Source organism: Lutra lutra, chromosome 3, assembly GCF_902655055.1.
Source record: "Lutra lutra chromosome 3, mLutLut1.2, whole genome shotgun sequence".
NCBI classification, from domain to species: domain Eukaryota; kingdom Metazoa; phylum Chordata; class Mammalia; order Carnivora; family Mustelidae; genus Lutra; species Lutra lutra.
Genome location: NC_062280.1, coordinates 66,452,424 through 66,475,448, shown reverse-complemented (window position 1 = coordinate 66,475,448; position 23,025 = coordinate 66,452,424). Strand labels below are relative to the sequence as shown.

The following is a 23,025-nucleotide window of genomic DNA, read 5'->3' as shown; positions in this document are numbered from 1 at the left end:
CAGTTTTTCAGCATTGATGAGCAAGGAGATGAAAGTGATTTAATGCAATGAGGTTCTGTACTTATTTATGAGTTTTAATTGGTGTTTGAAGGCATGACAAGGAGAGCTTACTGAAGTGGCCCCTGGAATGGAGATCCCTGTGAAAGGAGATCCCTGCCCAGAGCTGTTTCAGAGCTTGTCACGATTGACCTGCCATATCCTGGGACCACAGGTGAAGAGGAGGACGAGACAGTGCTAATCTGTAACCCCCCCTCTCCCCAGGCTTCCACCTCCCCCTTAAGCACACAGCCAGGTACAAACTCCATGGATTGCTTACTTTCAGTTTCCCTATATGTCAGTTTATTGCTATAGGTCTCAGGTTTCCCAGGCTTCTTTCTTCCCTCCTTGAAAATGCAATTTATTATGGTTTAGCTGGGATGAGTGAATGAATGGCTGTATCTGTCTGGATAGAGTTTAGACACTGCTTTCATCCTGTAAATTAAATGGGGATCTTTTTTCTCCAAAAGAACAAAAAAACCAAGACTGAAATTTACAGAGGTAAGGATGCAAGGTGCCAAAAATATACCAGATATACTTTTCCATTATCTTCTGTAAGTCAAAGTAAAGCTTAGATAGAGAAACCTCTTAGGGAAGTAATACATTGAAGAAAGGTATGAATGATTGATATCAGACCCTTCCTGTGTTATTGTCACCGAGAGACATAGAGAGCCATGAGAACCTGGGTGGTCTGGAGGAGAGAAGGGGAAGGAGCAAAGAAAAAGCTATCACATTAGGTCATTTCTGTACTCTTCAGGTGGTCCCATATAGAGGTTCGGTTAATGGAATTATTTGTCAGCAGTGCCTTGTCTGGACTACATTCAAATTTACATCTTAAGAGCTAAATTTTCTTTCATTATATTCTTTAACAAGGCAACCTATGAAGGGCTGCTTGTTCAGAACTTTCCCTATATTAGATTTCTGGTCATCAAAGTTAACATAAAAATTACAGAACCAAATTGCCATTCTATTTTTTCCTAGTTCTTTTTAAAATCGGAAGATTGCACTGTGGATTTCATTCAGCTGTAGAAAACAAAACACTAAGCTGATGACTGTCCTTTTTCTTTTAAATCTCTATGTCGTGAACAGACATTTCTACAAAGAAGACATCCAAATGGCCAACACACATAAAAAAGTGCCCCACATCACTTGGCATCAGGGAAATACAAGTCAAAACCACAGTGAGATACCACCCCACATCAGTCAGAATGGCTAAACTTAACAAGTCAGGAAACGACAGATGCTGGTGAGGATGCGGGGAAAGAGGAACCCTCCTACACTGTTGGTGGGAATGCAAACTGGTGCAGCCACCTTGGAAAACAGTATGGAAGTTCCTCAAAAATGTAAAAATAGAGTTACCCTGTGACCCAGCAATTGCACTACTGGGTATTTATCCCAAAGATACAAATGTAGTGATCTGAAGGGGCAGCTGCACCCCAATGTTTATAGCAACAATATCCACAATAGCCAAACTATGGGAAGAGCCCAGATGTCCACTGACAGATGAATGGATAAAGAAGATATGGTATATATATACACAATGGAATATTATGCAACCACCAGAAAATGAAATCTTGCCATTTGTAATGACGTGGATGGAACTAGAGGGTATTAAGTTAAGCAAAGTAAGTCAATCAGAGAAAGACAATTATCATATGATCTCACTGATATGTAGAATTTGAGAAACAAGGCAGAGGATCATAGGGGAAGAGAGGGAAAAATGAAACAAGACGAAACCAGAAAGGGAGACAAACCATAAGAGACTCTTAATCTCCGGAAACAAACTGAGGGTTGCTGAAGTGGAGGAGGGTGGAAGGGATGGGGTGGCTGGGTGATGGACATTGGGAGTGTATGTGCTATGGTGAGTGCTGTGTGTTGTGTAAGACTGATGAATCACAGACCTATACCCCTGAAACAAATAATACATTATATTTTAATAATAATAATAAAAAAATCTCTATGTTGCCCATATTTCCCCCAATTTCTGCCCAAGTGTGCTTTTTCCACCTTTTCAGACACCAAAACACAAGAATGTCCAGATTCAAGGCTATCTCAGGCAACATGTTTCAGGTTTCTTGCAACTGCACTGTGCTAGGTTCCAAGCCAGAGACAGTCTTGAAAGGAGATCAGATGTAGGCCAGCACTGCAAGCTGTAATGGATCCAACTCCTGGAGCATGGCTGGTGTCACTCTTGTAAGGGGGCCAGTGAGGCAAGGCTGTTTATGGAGGGTTCATGCTGGCCTTCTCCTTCCTGGCGGAGTGGAATCCTGTCTCCAAGGTCACTCTCAGTGCAGTGTGTCTCTTTGCATAATGATGAATTGGTATTATGACTTTGCATTTTTACAAGTGTACATTGCAATTTGTACTTCTTCTCTTTGTCAACAGACAGCTTTCTTATTTCCAGCATAAAGATCCCCCTTATGACACCAACAATGACTTTTCATTCGAGCAACTTAATGCTTCCCATATATGCATAGGTAGGCTTGGTCAAAACTAGGAGCTTTGTTACTCATTTGGCATTTCCTGATTCTCCCAATTGTAAAATGAAGCTGGGCTAATTTTTTTGTTCCCCTTCACTGTAAAGTCCTTAGTTAAACTAATAGTTAAGGACTGAATTGTGAGAACATTTGGTAGATTCTTTGAAGAAAGATCTTTCTCATTTGCAGAAGGCACAACCTTTTAGCTTATTCAAATAAGAGGTCTTGGCTGGAAAGGTGAGGTAAGGAATAATATATTAGGGAACATAGACCTGGAAAGGCAAATGAAGCAAGAGAGATGAATGAAGGCTTAATAAGAAAAATGTGACTCTCACAGAGGAAGGGAGATGGGTGTTCCTTTTGGTGTGACCATCACATGCAGAACATTTAAAAAAAACAAAAATACAAAAAAACAAAAAAAACCCAGAACGTTCCATGACGTAGGAATGATTCGCTTGCCAAGTTTCCTGGTTTCTTCCAATCCAAGACAAATTCTTTTCCCCAAAATTTTAGCTGAGATGGAGAGACTCAAATGAGATTAAGGGCAGATGCTAGATACATTCCACCATGTAATATGCAAGTACCACCTAGTAGGAAAGAACTTCCCGGGATCCATGAAATGGAGAAGAGTTAGAGGCAGCTCTTAGCAGTTAGAGATAACTATTTTCAGACCCTGTTTCAGACTCAGAATTGTTTGTTCTGTGCCAGGCCTGTGCTAGGCTGATGAGATACAAAGATGAATAGGGTCTTTTTTATTGAAGAACCACTTACCATTAGCTCACTCATTGCTGATGAGGGAATCCCATGGAGCTTTTCCTGGCCTTGAATGACCCCTGCTCCTTGCTGGCTCCCAACATGTGATTCTCACTTGTGACTATTTTTTCCCCCCCATTCCTTGAGACTGTTTTAGATTGTGGAGGAAAGGGTGACCTCCTCTTCTGCTGGTGGATATGTGAACTGCTACAACCTTTCTTGAAAGCGATTTGGATACATCCATTAGAATAAAATATACAGAATACTTTTGGACCCCACAATCTCACTCTTGGGAAATTCATCCTATAAAAACAAAAGCCAGTATATATGTGTATATGAACAAGATGTGGCAATGAGATCTAAGAACAAAGTATGTGCCACCTGCATTAGGATGGCTGAATAAATTGTGGCAAATACACTTAGAGAATATTATTTTGGAGCCATTAAATGGGAGCTCTACTACTTGGTTTGGAAGGCTTTTCGAGATGTCTTTTTGTAAAGCAAACAGAGAATCTCTGCACATGCATGAAGATATTTAAGTGAACATGGAGAAAATATGGAGGGATATGCATTGGATTGTAAATATGGGTCATGGTAGTTAGGTGGTGTAGGTGAAAAGAGAGGACAAGGCAATACAAAAAGGAAAGGTTTTTGTTTTTTTTTAAGACTACACTGAGAATGAAATGACCCAACACAATGGCGACTAGGGAAAAGTCCTGCCCACCCCCATCGCCCCCCAGAAAATCACCAAAACCTATAAAACTTGAATCTAATGGAGCCTTTACATCCCAACACTAGTGTACAGGAAATACAGAGAAAGGAGGAAACAGAATAAATTATACACTGGAGTCCCATTAGCAAACCAATGGAGGGAAGTCAAAGGACAAACAACTTTATTTATTCCATAGAAATAAACTGCGCACACAAAAAATGAGAGGAAATCTGTTGATTAAAGGAGGCTTAAATTAGATGTAATAACCATGTGCCATATACAGGAATTATTTGGATCCTGATTCAAAGGGACATACTTTAAAACAATAATAAATCCACTTATAGCAATTTTTATGACACAATTGACAATTTAAATAATGGATAGTTGATTCTATTAAGTAATTATTGTTAATTTTCTAAATGTGATGACAGTATTAGAGTTATCCAAAAAAGAACCTTTGCTGTTTAGGTTAATTACTGAAATATTAATGGAGAAAATAATAGGATGTCTGGGAATTGTTTCAAAATACTGCAGTAGTGGAAGGAATGGCTATGGGTGCGGTTGGGCCAGGGTTAGCCATGGGTTTAAGCTGGGGCTGGTGATGGGTACCTAGGAGTTCAGGACGGCAACATGTCTACTTTTATGTAGATTTGAAATAGTCTATTATAAAAAGTTTAAAACGTGATATAACCATACTTTTTTATTTTTGTAACTTTTTTTTTTTTTACAAATGTGTGTAGTGTTAGATTGATTTTATGTATGTATGTATACAGGCACATATAATCAATGTTCTTCTGCACTGAAGTTCAAAATTGAATTAAAGTATTATTGGGGAGGAGAGAGGCACACTGAGATTAGCTTCAGCCTTCATAATCTGTGCTTGGAATGAATACCTTATTAAGAACAGACTGGTCCCTTAATGGAAGGTATAGGTTTGCTGTAGGTTTTTTATGCTTCTAAATCTGCTTTCAAATTTTCCTTACTTCTTTGTCATAATGATATGTAAAAAGTAACATACCTCACTGCTATTTTATAAAGTACATCAGACGCTTCTCTTATGGTCATGGAGTTGAGCCTGCATTTACAAGCACCTAAATGTCAATTCAAGTGCTTTGACTATTAATTAACAAACCCAGGCAGGCCCCATGTATTTCTTGTGCAAAATACTTTGCCAGGTGTTATGGGAAATACGAGTAATAGGGAACAAACTTAGCCAGCAACAAGCTTGCAATGTCTGGAACAATCACTGCTTTTAAACCTAAATATCTTTATCATCTAGATGCATTGGATTCATTTAGTTTGCAAGATTTATGGACACTATTAGGGTGAAATTTGTGAAACGCTATTAGCTTTTCTGATTTTCCCAATGTTCTTTTCTTGCTCGAATACAGTTACGTAAACTTGGCTTTTTGGTGGTTGCTTCTTTTGCAATGTGAATTATTAGTTTCACTGTGTTTGAAAGCAAACTACCTGTAAGCTGATTTGAGTGCAAAGCCTCGCATCCTGGGAATGGAAATGTTCTTATTAATGAAATCTACCAAAAATAAAGGACATGTCCCTTGTTTTAATAGCTGAAGTTGATGGGCTGTAGACCCAGAAAATGACCCACAGTGATGTCCATCTGGCCTAATAAAGGCTAGCTTCCGGTGGCCTTTTCGTGCATCACCAACATTGTTAAGCAAATGTCCCAGGTGAACTGTTTCTTACCTTTACAATGTACTGGGACTACTGCCTGGCAGCTTCTCAAAGCACGGGGGCTGCTTTCTCTAGTTTTTCCCTGAATGAGAGAGAGCCTTTCCTTTGCTGAACTGGGGCTACAGAACTTGGATTTTGGCTCTGTTCCATCTGTATGAAGGCTTGTTTAACATTTAAACAAAATCCCAATAATTCCAAGAATTTTTTTTACTATTCCTTTAGTTTTGTTATTAAATAAAAGTAACTTAATCTCATCAGAGAAAAATCAACAGAAAAATCATTCCTTATTTAGCGACTCAGAGTAATACTAACAAACTTCAGTTTAGTTGGCCAAGCACAACGCTACAAGCATTAGCTTCTTTAATCCTCATAACAACCTGATCAGTTATTAGACTATACACTAATTTGTAGTTTTAGAAAACTGAGACCCAGAGAGGTTAAATAATTGATCCAATGTACTTACCTATTCAGACCCAGATCTGTCTCACTTTGGAGTCTGTATCAGCATACTCAAAATCACTGTTATAATTTAGAGTACATTTATTTAGTCTTTTTTCTCGTATGATATATGTGTGTCTCCATGTGTTTTACCAAAACAGTCTCATATGTATTGTTATTTTTTTTTGAAAGAGAAGGAGAGAGAGAGCACCAGCCATTGTGGGGCGGTGGGAGGGGGTGGGGCTGTTGGGGAGCAGCAGAGGAAGAGAAAAAGCAAACTCCTAGCTGAGCAGGGAGCCCCATGCAGGGCTCGATCCCAGCACCCCAGGATCATGACCTGAAACAAAGGCAGCTGCTTAACTAATCCAGGTGCCCCTGTTGGTTGCTTTCTAGAAAATTTACCCTAAACTTATCCAGAAAATTTCCTGCTATCAATAAATATTCTTCTGTTCAGTGATTAAAAAAACAAGAAGTTGTATCCCATCATATGGGTTTGTTTCCTAACCTCCATAATTGTGCATTTAGAACACTTCTAATTTTACATTACTATGAATATTCCTTTGAAGAACATTTTTTTAAAAAGATTTTATTTATTTATTTATTTTAGAGAGAGAGCGAAAGAGAGAGAGCATGTGAGAAATGCATAAGTGGGAGGAGGGAGAGGGATCAGCAGACTCTGAGCTGAGCGCAGACCCCAATGAGGGGCTTCACCTCACAACCCTGAGAGCATGAGCTGAGCCGAAATCAAGAGTCAGGTGCTTAACCGACTGAAACACCCAGCCACCCTTTAACAACATCTTTAAACAAACATCTTCGCACACAGAATAAATTCCCAAATGTGTACTGTTAAGCATGTTTATATGGTTGAACCGTATGGTAGACTATTGCAGTAATGGACAAGCCTTTCCATATCCATGTTCATGTGTGTAATCCCTTCCCATACTGACTCTGCGCTTGGCCATGTGAATTATTTTGGACAATGGGGCATCAGCGTAAGCGATACAAGGACAGGTTTAAAACTGGCACATTGGAGCCCGCCTATTTGTAATGCTGTCACGATATAAAATCTGGGCTAGGTTGCTAGAATCCTGTGAAATAGCTGTCTGCTGGCACCAAACCACCAAACCTGTGAGCACACCAACTCAGACCACCAGTCCGTTGGTACATGAGACCGTGGGTTACCAGATGACAGCACCTTGGTGCATGACCCCCAGTGAGACCTCCCTCCATCCCCACCCCAACCACGCCCAAGTCAGCAATGCTTCCCTCACAGAATTGTCGGTAAATAAAATGGTGTTTTAAGCCACTAAGTTTTGGGATGGTATGTTATATAGCAAAAGCTAACTGATACACCTTTGAATAGCAGGTACTTATTTTTACGCAAGGTCATCTGCAATTCCCAGATGAAATATGACACTAAGAAGGCTTGATAACATTATATCTGGCAGTAAGTGCTTTCTTAGTCTTTTCTAATTATCAGGTCATTTAACATGGATCTTAAATATGCAAAACATCTTTTAATTTCCTCTGCATTTTCATTAACTTTGTGGGAAGCAACAGTTTATATGCTTAGCTATTTGAAAAGCAAATTATTTGTGGTTCTATATTTGTGAAGAGTTGAAAAATTATTTAATCATTACTACAACAGCACCAATAACTTTTTTTTTAATTTTATTTTTTATAAACATATAATATATTTTTATCCTCAGGGGTACAGGTCTGTGAATCGCCAGGTTTACACACTTCACAGCACTCACCATAGCACATACCCTCCCCAATGTCCATAACCCCACCCCTCTCTCCCAATCCCCCTCCCCCCATCAACCCTCAGTTTGTTTTGTGAGATTAAGAGTCACTTATGGTTTGTCTCCCTCCCAATCCCATCTTGTTTCATTTATTCTTCTCCTACCCCTTTAACCCCCCATGTTGCATCTCCACTTCCTCATATCAGGGAGATCATATGATAGTTGTCTTTCTCCGATTGACTTATTTCGCTAAGCATGATACCCTCTAGTTTCATCCACATTGTCGCAAATAGCAAGATTTCATTTCTTTTGATGGCTGCATAGTATTCCATTGTGTATATATACCACATCTTCTTTATCCATTCATCTGTTGATGGACATCTAGGTTCTTTCCATAGTTTGGCTATTGTAGACATTGCTGCTATAAACATTCGGGTGCACGTGCCCCTTCGGATCACTATGTTTGTATCTTTAGGGTAAATACCCAGCAGTGCAATTGCTGGGTCATAGGGTAGTTCTATTTTCAACATTTTGAGGAACCTCCATGCTGTTTTCCAGAGTGGTTGCACCAGCTTGCATTCCCACCAACAGTGTAGGAGGGTTCCCCTTTCTCCACATCCTTGCCAGCATCTGTCATTTCCTGACTTGTTAATTTTAGCCATTCTGACTGGTGTGAGGTGATATCTCATTGTGGTTTTGATTTGTATTTCCCTGATGCCGAGTGATATGGAGCACTTTTTAGCACCAATAACTTTTAAAAATGATCATCAGCCATGGAAAACAATCCCACTCAATGATCGTCTTAAGGCTTAATCTTTTTTTCAGCCCGGAAGCTTTCAGGACTTTTCCCCTCTGTCCTTGCAATTTGATAATTTTTTTTTTTTTTTTTTTGCCAGGAACTAACCAGATATAGTTCTGCTTTTATTGACCTTCAGTCTTTACACTTCAAAATTTTTCAACTCCAGATGTTAATTTATTTCAATGATGATGGACTCAGTGTTTTTTTTGTTTTTTGGCTTTGTTCCTTCCATGGAGAACCTTACAATTCTTATCTTGTCTCCATTTCCTATCATTTTATTTATAATATCTATTTTATCATTTTCATATTTTTGCCTTCTTTCTCTACAGTCTGGAATAATTCCCATATTTATGTAATATGTCACTGATTCCATTTCCTACAATGTTGGTTCTTTGTTTACTGTTTGCAATGAAGTTTTTAATTCTGATAATACATTTTTAGTTCCTTAGTTTCTTGTTTTTCTTCCTTATCTTACTCTATTATCTTTCCATGTCGTTGTTTTGTCTCCTCATATATCTCACTTCCATTTCGCTTAATCTGTGTCTTCTTGTTTCTTTTCTTTCTACTCAAATTGCTAAACAGTTTTCTAAAATTTTGTGTGTGTGGATCTGTAGAAAGTCACTTTCAGATCTAGGTACCTATATTCATTTGCTAGGGCTGCCATGACAAAATACTACAAACTGGGTGACATCAACAACAGAAATTTATTTTTTCACCATTCTGGAGGCTGGAAGTCCAAGTTCAAGGTGTTGACAGTGTTCATTTCTTCTGAGGCCTCTCTCATTGCCTTGCAAGTGGTCACCTTCTATGTCCTCCTATGACCTTTCCTCTGCACTTGCTTGGACATGATGTCTCTGAGTGTCCAAATTTCTTCTTTTTAATAAGGACATCAGTCAAATTGGATTGGGGACAATCCAGCCTAACAGCCTCATTTTAACATAATACTTCTTTAAAGGCCTTATCTCCTATAAACACACTAACATTCTGAGGTGCTGGATGGAGATGACAGTTTCAACATTAATTCTGGGGGTACACAATTCAACCCATAACAGTACCTCAGTTGTAAAAATGTCTTCCTTTTCCCTCAATGCTTAGCCAGGCAATTTATAATTCTGAATTGGCCTTCACTTCCTGTTTAAAGATCAACTAGAAGTGGGGCACCTTGGTGGGTCTGTGGTTAAACGTCTGCCTTTGGCTCAGGTCATGATTCCAGAGTCCTGGGATCAAGCTCCCTGCTCATCAGGGAGTCTGCTTCTCCCTCAGCCTTTGCCTCTGCCTCTGCTCCTTCCCTCACTTGTGCTCACACTCTCACTCTCTATCTCAAATAAAATCTTAAAAAAAAAAAAAAGATCAACTAGAAGTGAAAGCATATTGTCTTCCCTAGTCTTCTCTGAGCATGTTTGCTGCCCTGGACATGCACATAGTTTTCTAGATGAGCTAGTATACTCAGGAGATTTTCAAAGCTCTTATTCCCCAAAGAATCTCACTCTACTCCCCCACTATTTCTTCCTGGTTTTTGTCTTGTCTACTGTTTGCTTTTCTCTTATCTACTGTTTGCTTCAATTGTTAATTTTGGTGTCCGGTGGCAGTACTAAGCTGTCAATATTTCCATCCTAAGAGGGTTACAAGTTAGGTGAAACAAAGGCCCACTCCTTGTGTTAGTTCTTCAGGGAAACCATGGACAGGTTAAAACAAATGTAACTCCTTGGGAACAAGGTTTTCTCTCTTCCCTCCAGTACCATGTATTCATACTGAGGATTCAAGTTGCCATCTTGAAGACTGCCACCACACTGGGAAGGGGATGGGATGAGGCTAAGTCAAAATGCCACGGAATTCTCTTACTGTGTTCTAGGAGCCTTTCTCCGGTTAACTGCTCGCTTGATTGCTATAAACACTTCCATCTTGCAGAGTTCCAATAAGGTTGGTTTTTACAGTTTTTGTCAGATTATTTGGGGTTCTTGGGGAAGCATAAGCCCCTTGAAATCCCTACTCCTTGATCTTCACTGATGTTATCAATCCACTTGGATGATGTTTGAAGCCCTGGATGTCAGATTGATCCAAATACTACGAATTTAACTTCTATTGTCCAGCATACTTTCTTCTTTGATGATTGTGGAAGACAATGGCAGATTTTTTTTTTTTTCTGGCTCAATGTCTGGAGCCGAAGGATGGACATTCTGAAAAGCTTAGTTTCCAGAATCTGCTACTAGAGACCCTTGTGGTTTTTAATCTATATTTCTGGTAGTCAGCTTATAATCTCTTTTGCTGATTCCCCCTTCTTTGGCCCAACCTTAAATGATGGAGTCCTTCAGGGACCAATTGCAGAAATTTTTTTTTTTTTTTTAATTTTATGCTCTTCTGGGGGTTTTAGATCCTTCCAAGTCCATAAATATCATGGAAATTCCAATTATTCCAAAATCAAGATCTCTAGTCCTGTTATATGTTGAATTCCAGACCCAGTTGTTACTCAGTCTTTCTCTTAATATCTCACAATATCTCAGAATAAACATATTAAAAACCGAACACTTAGTTCTAACTCTTGCAACAATTTTTCTCCTTGGTTCTTCTCCATGTCACTAAGTGACACTTCTACCTATCTAGTCATTTTTTCCAGGGATTTTGGAGTCATCCCTGACTTAACACTCCTGACTCCCCAAAACTGTTAAATTTAATACTTAATAAATAATAATCATATACATACATATTTCTTGAACGTGGCCAATTTTTGAGAACTCTACTATCAGTACCACAAGATAAGCTTCCATATCATATTTTTGTTTGTATTCCTCCAGTAGCCTTCGACCTATGTCTCTGCTTCCAAGCTTGCCACCCTCGACTCAACCTGCAATCACAGTGAATGTTTAAGAGCACAAGTTGGATCACATCACTCTTCTGTTCAATCATAACTCATTAATGTGGCTTACAAGGTCCGTATATACCAGCCTTCCACATACCTATCCAGCCATAGGCCATGCCACCCTCTCTTTTTGTCACCACTCTTCAGCTGTAGTGGCCTTCTTTTAGTTACTTTAATCTACAAATTCTCTCCTGCCTTAGGATTTTGTATGAGCTGTTTTTCCTCAGCTCTTGTCCTCTTCTTCCCACCCTTTCACTGACCAATCCCTCTGGCCTCTCTTCCTCAGGCCAGCCTTCTCCAAATTCTCAATCTAAGTTAAAATGCTCTGCCTGACTCTTGCACAGCCTCTCGAACTCTGCCCTAATAGATCTTATGACCTTGTCTATGGTTACTTGTATGATTATTACTTATTATTGGTTATTACTTATTATTAGGACTATAAGCTTCATGAGACCATGTCTGTTTTCTCATCATCTCTATCCATAGTGCCAAGTTAGTAGTCACTGATAAATATTTATTGCATAAATAAATGAAAGAATGGGAGGATCATGGGTCAGAAGCTGTCCTATTCTGGTTGTTCCCAAGGAGTAACAAGCATTAAGTATTTCCTGTGCACCTGCCTACCTTCCAGTAATGAGAGTAAACCCCTAATTTCCCTTGTTTCTCTCTCCCCTTATAGGTGTCAGGAATGTGGTTTGCTTTGTTCAAAGACTTTGCCCTGGGACGGAGGAACTGAACACCAAGATGAGCCAAGGGTGAAAGAAGGCTCAAGATGCTCATGATGAACTGGTAAGTGCCAATGAAGAAGGAGAAAAGCCATTGGATTGCTCAGGAAGTTCACAAAGCCATGCATTTATACAAATGATTTATCAGCAATGTTTTACTAATATAAATAAAACAGAGTGAGAGAAAAGCACTCTGGGGCTCTGGGGTTAAGATAAACTTTAATAACTGTGTCCAAAAGCACAGCTTCAGATCCTTACAAGGGGAAAGGAAAAAAACGTATGAATCCAATGGGAGTGTGAAGAAAAGAAGTGGTTTCTTAGAGTTGAAGTTATCAAGAGTTTTGGGGCCTAGAGATTTAAATGCCACAATTGAGAAGCAACACTAGAAATCATAAGGAAGGTTATGCAAACAGCATTGCTGTGAATTTTATCCCTATTACATTTAAATGGGAATATTTTGGAATTTAGGATATAGTAGGAGATATTAGAAGTTAAAAATGGGGTTTCATGCCTGAAGAAAGTGTTTTATTCAGATACCAGTGTGATCACACATGGTCCAAGAACACTCAAATAGTACATGACGCATGATCAGATGTAAAGATTGGTCCACAGACATAATCGCCAATGGTGCTGTGCTTGCCCGTGTTTCACTGATATCAAACCACACCCATATATCAATGGCCACCAAACCACTCAGCCAAGCTTCCTTACCTGTGAGCTCTTTGTAGCTACCAGGCTGAGCACTACTGATGATTATTTTTCAGGTTCTAAGTACTTATAGGCATCTCAGCAGGGATTGGAGGAACCAGCTCAACCTTGAAGTTGTGCCCAAAGGTGGCTAATCTGGGGTGCCTGGGTGGCTCAGTGGGTTAAAGCCTCTGCCTTCGGCTCAGGTCATAATCTCAGGGTCCTGGGATCGAGCCCCGCATCAGGCTCTCTGCTCATCAGGGAGCTGCTTCCTCCTTTCTCTCTCTGCCTGCCTCTCTGCCTACTTGTGATCTCTGTCTGTCAAATAAATAAATAAAATCTTAAAAAAAAAAAAAAAAGGTGGCTAATCCAGGCTTTGCATGAGTCACAGAAGCATCTATCAGGACCAGAGCCTTTTCAGTGAGGTTATGGACAAATAGCACCAAGGTGCTAGGATGGAAAGTTTGTCACCCTGAGTGGCTGGCCGAGTTAGGTCTAGATATTTTCAAGATTAGATCTTTTACAAGACTGATAATAAGAAAGGGCTCTAGGAAGCAGAGGTGTGGAGGAGAGAAAAGCTTAATGCTTCAACAGTAAACTTGAATTTCCAGTGATACATCAGGAATAAAGGTGAGGGACGAGGAGAAAGTCAATAATCACTTAGGTGGGGGAATCACGGGGAGAAGCCATGATAGTGATTGGAATGAAGATTTGAGATCAATCATTAAGGAGCCATTTAGTTAGACTGTTTTTTCCCTTATTTACTCTTCTTACTTAATTTCTTGTGGCATTTTCTGAATTTTCCTTGATAAAATCTGTAGAATGTATAGAATTGTGTGCGTGTGAGTGTGTGTGTGTGTGTGTGTGTGTGTGTGTGTGTGTGTGTGTGTATGCGCATGCCTATACATCCTTGAGAAGTGAAGTAATGATGTGATGTAGTTTCTGGAGCTACCTAAGAATGTAAGGAGTATCCGTTAGCATGTGTCTAGCTGCATATCCTAATAATGGTGATGTTAGTAATAAGAACCATTATTTCACATAATGTGAAATCTGGAGGCATTGGATTTCAGGGTTTGTTCAATGGCCCAATCTTATCATCAAGGCCCAGCCTCTTTCTTTCTCTTTGTCCCAATATTCTCAGCATGTAGCTCTTCATTTTTTGATATGCCACCTCATGGTCACCAGATATAATTCCTTGAGGTCTGACTTGGAGAGTAATACTATAACTTCGTCTATGAGGTGTTATGAGTTGGGCTCTGCTTGGCACACTTATACACACACACACACCATTCTGTACACACTCATTTATACTAAAAATCAAGACATATGCAACAGTCCAGAAAATAAAGGAACTAGCGACTATCATTTGTACATGCCTATAAATGACAGGGAAATCCCAAAATAAATTTCTGAGAACTTAGGCAGCCACCCTTCCATACTCAATAAGGAAGTGAAGATGTGCCAAATCAGCGAACGTGGGATGGACTGTGGTCTGAAGGTAAACATGACTGTCTACATCCTGGGAGAGATAAGTCTGGACTCTGACATGAGGGCTGCTGGAAGGTCTGGCCTGAACTGGAAGATCCCCTAGTACTACAGCAGCAACCTCCACATTTCCAGGAGAGTCCGATGCAGGTGTAATTGGGTTTCATGTCCCTAATCTTATCCTACTTTAGTTTGAGGTTTGATGCTTATGACCAGGGTCCCTTAATTCAACACTTTTAATCATTATTATTTAAAATTTGACATTTTCAAATGTGTGCCTAGATAAGTGTCAATAAGAAGTAATGAATCAGTGAATCAGGTCTCGAAAGCTCCCTGCTTTAAAGCAGCATTCCATGAACTAAGTTTTCCGGTGTAGTCAGGAGTCACCCGGAGTTAGTAAGAGTAGAACTGGGGAGCTCTGAACGGCCACTGGCAAGAGAGCAATAAAAATAAAGTATCTTCAGTTTTTCTCCTCAAAGCTAACAATATTAGTTTACCCACATCCAACTGGATTGAAAAACGTACTGAAAAGAGAAGTGGATTTTGGTTTTATGAGGCTATTAGATTGCTGTCCAAAGATACGATTGGCTGATTTGGTAAAACTGGTTCCTTGTTGCCAAGGCATGCTGCATTTAAGAATGAATTGCCTTTCTTTGAGCTAGGGAGTAGTAGATACACCCTCCCACACACTCATTATTTGTAACCACTTGGCATAGATCATTATGACCTATGCTTGACTATAGTTTCCAAGACTGATACATGACTTTAAGAAGGGAGGTGTTCCGGGTGAAGCTGAGACATGAAAACCCAATCTTCCCAGAGCCTCAGCAGGCTTGTCCCTTTCCAGTGAGAAATGAATTCATTTTACAGTTTAAATGACTACTTGATGCCATAGGCACAATCAGTGGGTAACAAATGTTCTGTAGCAGGATTGTCTCTAATTTTCTTCCTCTTTAGTTTTTTTTTTTTTTTTCACCTATTCTTCTCCCTTCTCCAGGTATGAATGTTCCCTCATAATTTTTATGAGTCTTCAGGGGAAGATGAGAACTAGCCCACTTGAAGGTATGAAAAGATCTGCTCATGAATAAAGTTTACTTTTTTTTGGTCAGTTTTCCTCATTAGGGAGGGAATCAAAAATAGAAATTCTGGCCAAGTACTGAGAACTAAAGAAGATAAATAGCTGTGTATTTCAATGTATTTCATCAGATAATTGTAAGCTACAACTTGTTGAGAGTGTGATGAGAAAGTCTCATTTGGTGGTGTTGGTTCTATAGGGGCAGCATAAAACATCTAAAAATATACTGAGGTGGCCCAATTCACTTTTTTTAAAACTTTTATCTCCATAACCATCTTGAAGGAAGCATGATTTGAAGACCATCATGAAGTGTTTAATGTGCCAAATATTGTACTCTAAATAGCCAAACAAGTGGGAGTCTGGAGGAGCCCCAGGAGCCAGAGCCAGCCACGACATGGGGTTGGGACAGACTGTACGAGGAGCCAAAGGGGACCCCAAAGGCTGTTCAGATTAGAGCCAGCTTTGGGGAGAAGCAGGCCCAGGGCACAGGTCTGAAGTAGGATGGGGCTGCTTCTAGATTTAAGACCACTGGGTCATACACACGAGTACGAGCCTCACATACCCCTCCACGGGACTTGTCTGCGTTAGGATAAACCAGGATTGCAGTGCACACAGAGCCTTCAAATCCACAGAAATTTTGCCTGTGATATCCAAATGAGGGGGTCCATATTTTTTGCAGACGCTAGAGCTTCAGGAAGAAAAGCATCAACTGAACCGCAGCTAATATTTGGAGAGCATTCAAAACCTCCAGATATACTTTAAAAAAGTATTAGTAGCATAAATTTTATTAAGCATCCTTATAGGCATTACTTTTGTCAAATACTTTATTCTTTTCATTTAATAAATCATATATTAAAAATAGTTTGCTTTCATTGTATACAGTTTAGAAGCTGCAGGAAAGCATGAAGAAGATAAAACTCATCCACACATTGTTGTAACTTAGAGATAATCACATTTATATTTTTCTTCTAGGCCTTTTTATAAGTCTACAAAACAAAAGTAGGAATATACAGATTTTGGTAGGCAAAAACTGTACAAAATTCACCTAACTGCCTGCCTAGAGAAGAATTACAGGGTAAGGAAAGGGGAAGAGAAAAATGCACAGGTCATTGGTTCACAGTGTTCCTACTACACTAACACTGAATCACTCCTTGATGGGCACAACCAGAGGGCCCATCTCTTTTTGGATATCACTGACTTATTTGGAAAGGGTTCTGGGAAAATATGTGCTATTAATATCTTATTGTGGATATCAATTGTGGACACCTTTGACTAGACGGAATGAGACTGAGAAAGTTCATCTAAAAAATCTTAAGCTTAAATTTTTCAGGGCAGAGCCAGCCAGACTCACGGTGCTATATGATTAAGGAGGGTACCTAATCGTTAGCTTGAGGCATGTTGGGTCTGGGGTGAATAGCCACATGCCATCCAGATAGACTGACATCTTAGACTCAAAATTAAAACTTATCCATTTTAGGGCATAATCCTTGGTTGGGAGGTGTTTCAGATCAACTAGTGGTGGGTACTCCTTCTGGAGGATTCCTTTGAGGATTAGGTGAAAGGATGCCCCCGCATTCAAAATACTTTCTTTTCCACGTGCAGCATGTTTGCCCAGGCTCTATGGCACAGGAAAGTTCAGGCCAACTTTATCACCATGTAACGATGCTACTAGTACTTCCATTTTACTGATGAAGAAACTGAGGCTGGTGGAGAATAATCAATGTCACATGTTTGGGAAGTGAATTCAAATCATTGTGATTCCAAAGCCCATCTCTTGAGACTGGCTTGTTTTTGACCACACCTCCTGGGTGCACAGCTAAACTTCATCTCCTAGTTTCTTAAGCAGTTAGGTGGGGCCAAGAAACAGAGTCCTGGCCAATGGCATATGGCTGCTGCTTCTGGGTTTGGCTTGTGGACACTGTCTGTATGCAGTACTCCATATTTTCTCTTCTGCTGTTGGATGACTAGATGCCAATGTCCAAGACCGAGAAAGTCACATGTTGAGGATAGCAGAGTCTCTGTCACCTTGGGTCCCTGAGTGACTTGTGAAACCAAGCACCTTCTCTGGCCAGCAACTTCTCTTTAATTAAAAACTGTTGAACTTTATGTGAGGTGGAAATAATTAGTAAGTATCATTACCTTAACTAAAATCACACCACAAGTAAGTGACAGAAGCAGGCCATGAGCCCAGTTCTCATGACTCCATAAACCGATGCTCTTTTCACCGTACTGTCTATTTTGCCTCCCTTTGCAGTGAACTAAACTATGGAGACTGTATCCTTCCACATGGCTTGCTTTAGAAACAGAAAGCTACCCAAGGAAGCTCTAATTCTGTCATTTTTCTCTCTACTCATCTTTATGCCACAAAACACAGCTAATTATATTGTGTCAAGCTGGATTTTCACAATTTATATTGATTCTTTGGGGTGGTGATAATGAAGCAAAAGAGCCTGTCATTGGTGTACATGGGTAAGACTTCTTCTGGACTGAAGCTCCGGTTTTACACTATCTATAACTCATCTTACTGGCATTGAAAACCTTTCTTTGCCTAGCAAACTTAGATACCACTGTTGGCCAACAAACAAACAAAAAAACCCCCACTATTTTCGAGCCTCTTCTCTCATCTGGTTCTTCCTAATGTTGCCTGTGTGTGTTCTATGACCTTGTTCATGCTGTATTCCTGACTGGGTCCTCCTCATACTCTGAGACGTAACTCCAGTTCCCTCTCCTTGGAGACTCCCTAGTGATTCTTGTCCCCACTGATGTGTCATTTTTAAAAAAATATGTAAGAGATGCATTGAATGTTTTGACATTTGATGTTGTTCTGCCTTATTTTATTCTTAATTGCTTTTAAAAATTTTTATTTTATTTTTAAAAATTTTAAAAAAGATTTTATTTATTTATTTGACAGAGATCACAAGTAGGCAGAGAGGCAGGCGGGCGGGGGCGAGGAGCAGGCTCCCTGCTGAGCAGAGAGCCTGATGCGGGGCTTGATCCCAGGAACCTGAGATCATGACCTGAGCCTAAGGCGGAGGTTTAACCCACTGAGTCACCCAGGAGCCCCTCTTAATTGCTTTTTATGTGGGGCTTTATCTTCCCTTTAAGATTTATACGTTCTCGAGGACACTAACTCTAAAGTGTACAAGTGGGCAACCAGCATAACATCTGACGTGACATCTTGCAAATAGAAGATGCTCAATGATTTGTGTTTGAATGATTCACGTATTGAAAATAATACTGATTTATTTTTATTCTTCCACAGTGCCCAGAATGATCCTCAATAGTTTTCCCCCCGCCCCCTAGTACAATTTTGGGAACAATTAATTGTTGGCTGAATTCTATCTTCCTCATTTGGGCCTTCCTTGAGGCATTTTTGGGTATGAGTTCGAACCATGGTCCAAATTGGTCTAAAGTGACCTCTTAAGATTTTATGATAGTGGTTCTCAAACTTCAGCATGCTGAGTCCCACCCCAAGAGTTTTTATTCAGGACATCTAGGGTAGACCCCAGAATTTATATTTCTAACAGCTAATGCTGATGCTGCTGGTCTAGTAATCACATTTTGGGAACCACCGCTCTACTGCCATTACAATGATACCATTTACTACCGCTCTCTCTCTTACTCTCCTTCAGCTCTACGGACTTCCTTGTGATTCCTTAAACACAGCAGGTGCTCCCTTGCCCAGAGCTTTCACACTTACTGTTCTTCCAGATCCTCATGTACCTGTTCCCTCACCTCAGGTCATTCCTCCTACGTCACCTTCTCCAACTGCCTGACTTAAAATGTTGACACTCTTGCTTGCCTTGCAAACACACATTCACACATACACTTACTCCCTATCATATTCCTTTCCTCTAATGTTTCTCTCTGTAGCATCTCTCACCATCTGCACATATGTTGTGCTTGTTGTTTACTATCTGTCTGCCCTTACTCCCACCAGAATATAGGATTCCTGAAGGCAGAAATTCTCATCAGTATTGCTCATCCTGTATCCCAGAGGTTAGAACAGTATTTGGCACACAGGAAGCCCTCAAAGATGTTTCATTTGATGTTTTAACTGGAGGACAGCAGGCACCACAGCTCTACCTGCTTTTAGACTACGGATCATAAAGAAAGCTCACCTACGGCTGAAACACAATAGGAATGGTTAACTTGGTATTCATCCTGTCCTGGCTGCTCAAGGGGCCAGAGTTGAAGGAGCGGAGGAAGATGTTATTAAACCTGCAAGGGGCTCAAGACAGGTCATTGCTCTGCCCTCAGTTTTTGCATCTACAAGATGAGATGGTATCTGCAATATTGTTTCTAGCTCTAGAACTCTTTCTTTTTTTAATCTTCCCGTACATCTACATGTCACATAAGGGGAAAGCTTAGGACGCTAGGACTAGTGAGCAGCTTCTTTCCATCCTGTAACTGTTATCAACAATTTCACCAGAATGAAGGTCATAAAATTCTACAGAGGCTCTTCTCCCTATCAAGGCTATAATCCCACAGCTGTGCTGTCTTTTTGGTTTTATGTAGAGCAAATTTCTTTTTCCTGGGTCCTAACCAGTGCCAAACCCAGTATTACTACATTTGTGTTGCCTCAGAAGTCAACCTGTCCCAGGGCTTCGCAAACCAGCTCGGAGAGGGGAACATCTTATAAATCTTCCTGATGTTTGCTTACCTTGATATATGGAAAATTTAACATATACATACAATAACATACAAAATTTGGGGCTAAATTATAAATCATCATATATATGGATTCCAGTAGAGATAAACAGTAGTGGATGCTGAATTTTTTTTTAAGATTTTATTTATTTATTTGACAGAGAGAGGCAGTGAGAGAGAGAACATGCAGGGGAAGTAGGAGAGGGAGCCTGATGCGGGGCTTGATCCCAGGAGCCTGGGATCATGACCTGAGCTGAAGGCAGCTGCTCAATCAACTGAGCCACCCAGGTGCCCCTGCTGAATTTTTTTTTAAAGATTTTTAATTACTTTATTTGAGAGAAAGTGAGAGAATGAGAGAGAGCACAAGCAGGAAGGAGGGGCAGAGGGAGAGGTAGAAGCAGACTCCACACTGAGCTGGGAGCCCGATGCCTGGTTGGATCCCAGGATCCTGGGACCACGACCTGAGCCAAAGGCAGGCACTTAACCAACTGAGCCACCCAGGCACCCTGTGGATGCTGAATTTTAAAAATTTCATGACTGGAAAACTTGAATTTGAGAAAACTTGATCTTATTATTTGAGCTTCCTTTCTGTAAATGGAGAAGCACTGCATTTTAGAGCGTGGGTGAAAGGTTAGCAGAGAGTGGTTAGGAGCATAGGCGCTACCCCTTAGTTGTAAGACCTGGGATGGGTTATTTATCCCCTCTGTGCTTCTGTCCCCTCCAGGATACAATGGGGATGATGATGAGAGCATCTAACCCCTATGCTTATTGAGAAATCCAACATAAGGAGGTACAAATAAAACTCTTCAACTGAGCCAGGTACCCAACAAGGGCTTGACCACCATTGGCTATCATTATTCATTGCTGAAGGCCAGAGTGAGACACACTTAGCAAAGGATTAACTCAGGCAGAGAAAGAAAAAATAAGAGCATTTGAGAAAATGGGAAGAACTCACAAGAAGGGACAGGAACAGATCCAAACCACACAAAGGCATTGGAGAAGCTCTATGAATTTATTTGACTTGGATTTCTGTTCATTTAAACCTTTTAAAAAATCATTTCTCTCTCCTTACACAAGGCTTCCTCTGGTGGGTAGAGCCTGAGGTCGTTGACTGTGGAGGCCAGGGTGCAAGGGTCATGTGAGCGCACAGAGTTTTGAGCAAAAGGCTGGTTCAGGAGTTCTTCCAGGTTATCTATCTCCACACAACTCCGGGGCTGGGGCAGGAGTATCAGGGGCCTGCCACGTAAGGAGTTTCCAAGAGTAATCTTTCAGGTTGAGGGGAAAAGTTTCAAGGTTTTTTGGTCTTGGCTTGTTAGGTTTTAAAGTAACTTCTTCAGACCAAGGACCTATGAACAGAAGAGGAGGACCAAGCCACAATCACAGCGCTCTTGTGGGGCGGGGGTGGTGCCACAGTCTCCTTTCAAGGGAATCCTCACTTTCTGATGCCTGGTGGCGCCCTCAGATGGCTTCCCAAGCATGTTCTGGGTCTGAGGTTATTGTTTCCAGTGTGCTCAACCTTTCCGCAGATGTCACTGAACTGTGCTTCGCCTGGCCTTCAGGGCATTGACCCGTCAGCAAATAGATAATGTTTTCAAAAAAGCTTGAATTCTGTTCAGTGTTTTATAATGATGAAAACTGAAGTTGGAAAAGGTGGTAAAACGCTTTGTCTCTCCACAGTAGAGTCTCTTGTTCTCTGGCTTTCTCAAGTTCACGCTCACAGGTAAGTGACTTCTACTGTCTAGAACATTTGAGGACTACGTTCTTCAAGTCCGTGGCTTCTGGCTTCTACTCTGGGGGGTGTTGTTTCTGATTTACTAAAGGCTGTCCTCTTGCCATGCGATAAGCAATACTGTAATGCTTGGATAGGAACTTGCAGAATACATTGATAATTTCATAATAGGATGTACAATAGAGATGGCTCTTGGTCACTTTTCATTTATAACTTTATGCATCAGCTCTCTTAAGAATGTGAGTGTGTGGTGTATGGGGTGTGTGGTGCGAATGGGTGAATGGATTGAATAATCTGCCCAAAGTAAAAATGCTAGTGAACTTTTAAATCTTGGCTTTATGAAAGCACAGTGCTATTTGCACAGATTACCACAAATTGCATCCCAGAAAGCTGGTGCTGATTTATTAGAGAACTATACCAGCTTTCTCTTTTCTCCAACACCGTGCTCATTTCCTCATTCTCCCAGTCTTCAGTAACTAAGATACTAAAAAATATGAGCTTTGGATGCATGGCTAGAGGGAGAAAGGTTGGTTTCTAGAATCTAATTTCCCTTTTTAGGTTTCCCTAGCTAGTAGAAATCACATGTTGCTGATAATTTGAATACATTGGTCAAATATCGAATGATGTCTGGGAATAAAGTGTGGTATTTCCAAGTGTTTTGAGTGAAGACTAGCTTACTAGACATATTAGAGACAAACTATAATGACTGCATCCCAAACTCTTAATATTGGGATCTAATGGCGGTTATCATTAAACTTGTAAAGCATTAACTTATTTACAGGGTCTCGTTTAATACAAGTTCTTTCTCTATGCAGCAACACCCCCCACCTCAGCCCCACACACTCCCTACCCCTCCAGACTTGGGTACCCTCTTCCTCTGCTCTGTAACCTTCTGTTATTTTCTCTGAGACTCCATTTACCTGCCTGGGAGTTACTGTTTACATGCTCTGCCCTACTTGATCATAAGCCCCTTGAATAATTTGTGTGTCCTCCCACTAACAGTAAAGGTGTCAAATATTTGCTGATGGTTGCTGGAAATAGATTAAGAAGTAATGTAGGAAAAAAAAATAACCTTGCTCATTCCATAGTTTTAAAGGACACTGAAATTGCTAAAAAGAGAAAAAAACAAAAAATGCCCAAATTCCATTGCAAGAATCAAGTG

At 40.3% G+C, this 23,025-nt stretch overlaps 1 protein-coding gene across 2 annotated transcripts in view; it reads left to right on the top strand.

The window, feature by feature from the left end:
* Positions 1-21,515: 21,515 nt before the first annotated feature.
* The window catches only part of ABCB11 (ATP binding cassette subfamily B member 11), a 95,067-nt gene continuing 93,557 nt past the window's right edge, over positions 21,516-23,025 (top strand). Inside the window, exon 1 of one of the 2 annotated variants that reach the window (XM_047722668.1) lies at positions 21,516-21,854. The gene's annotated coding sequence lies outside the window, so the exon portion shown is untranslated. The remainder of the gene's footprint in view (positions 21,855-23,025) is intronic. The other variant, XM_047722670.1, reaches the window with a different exon arrangement.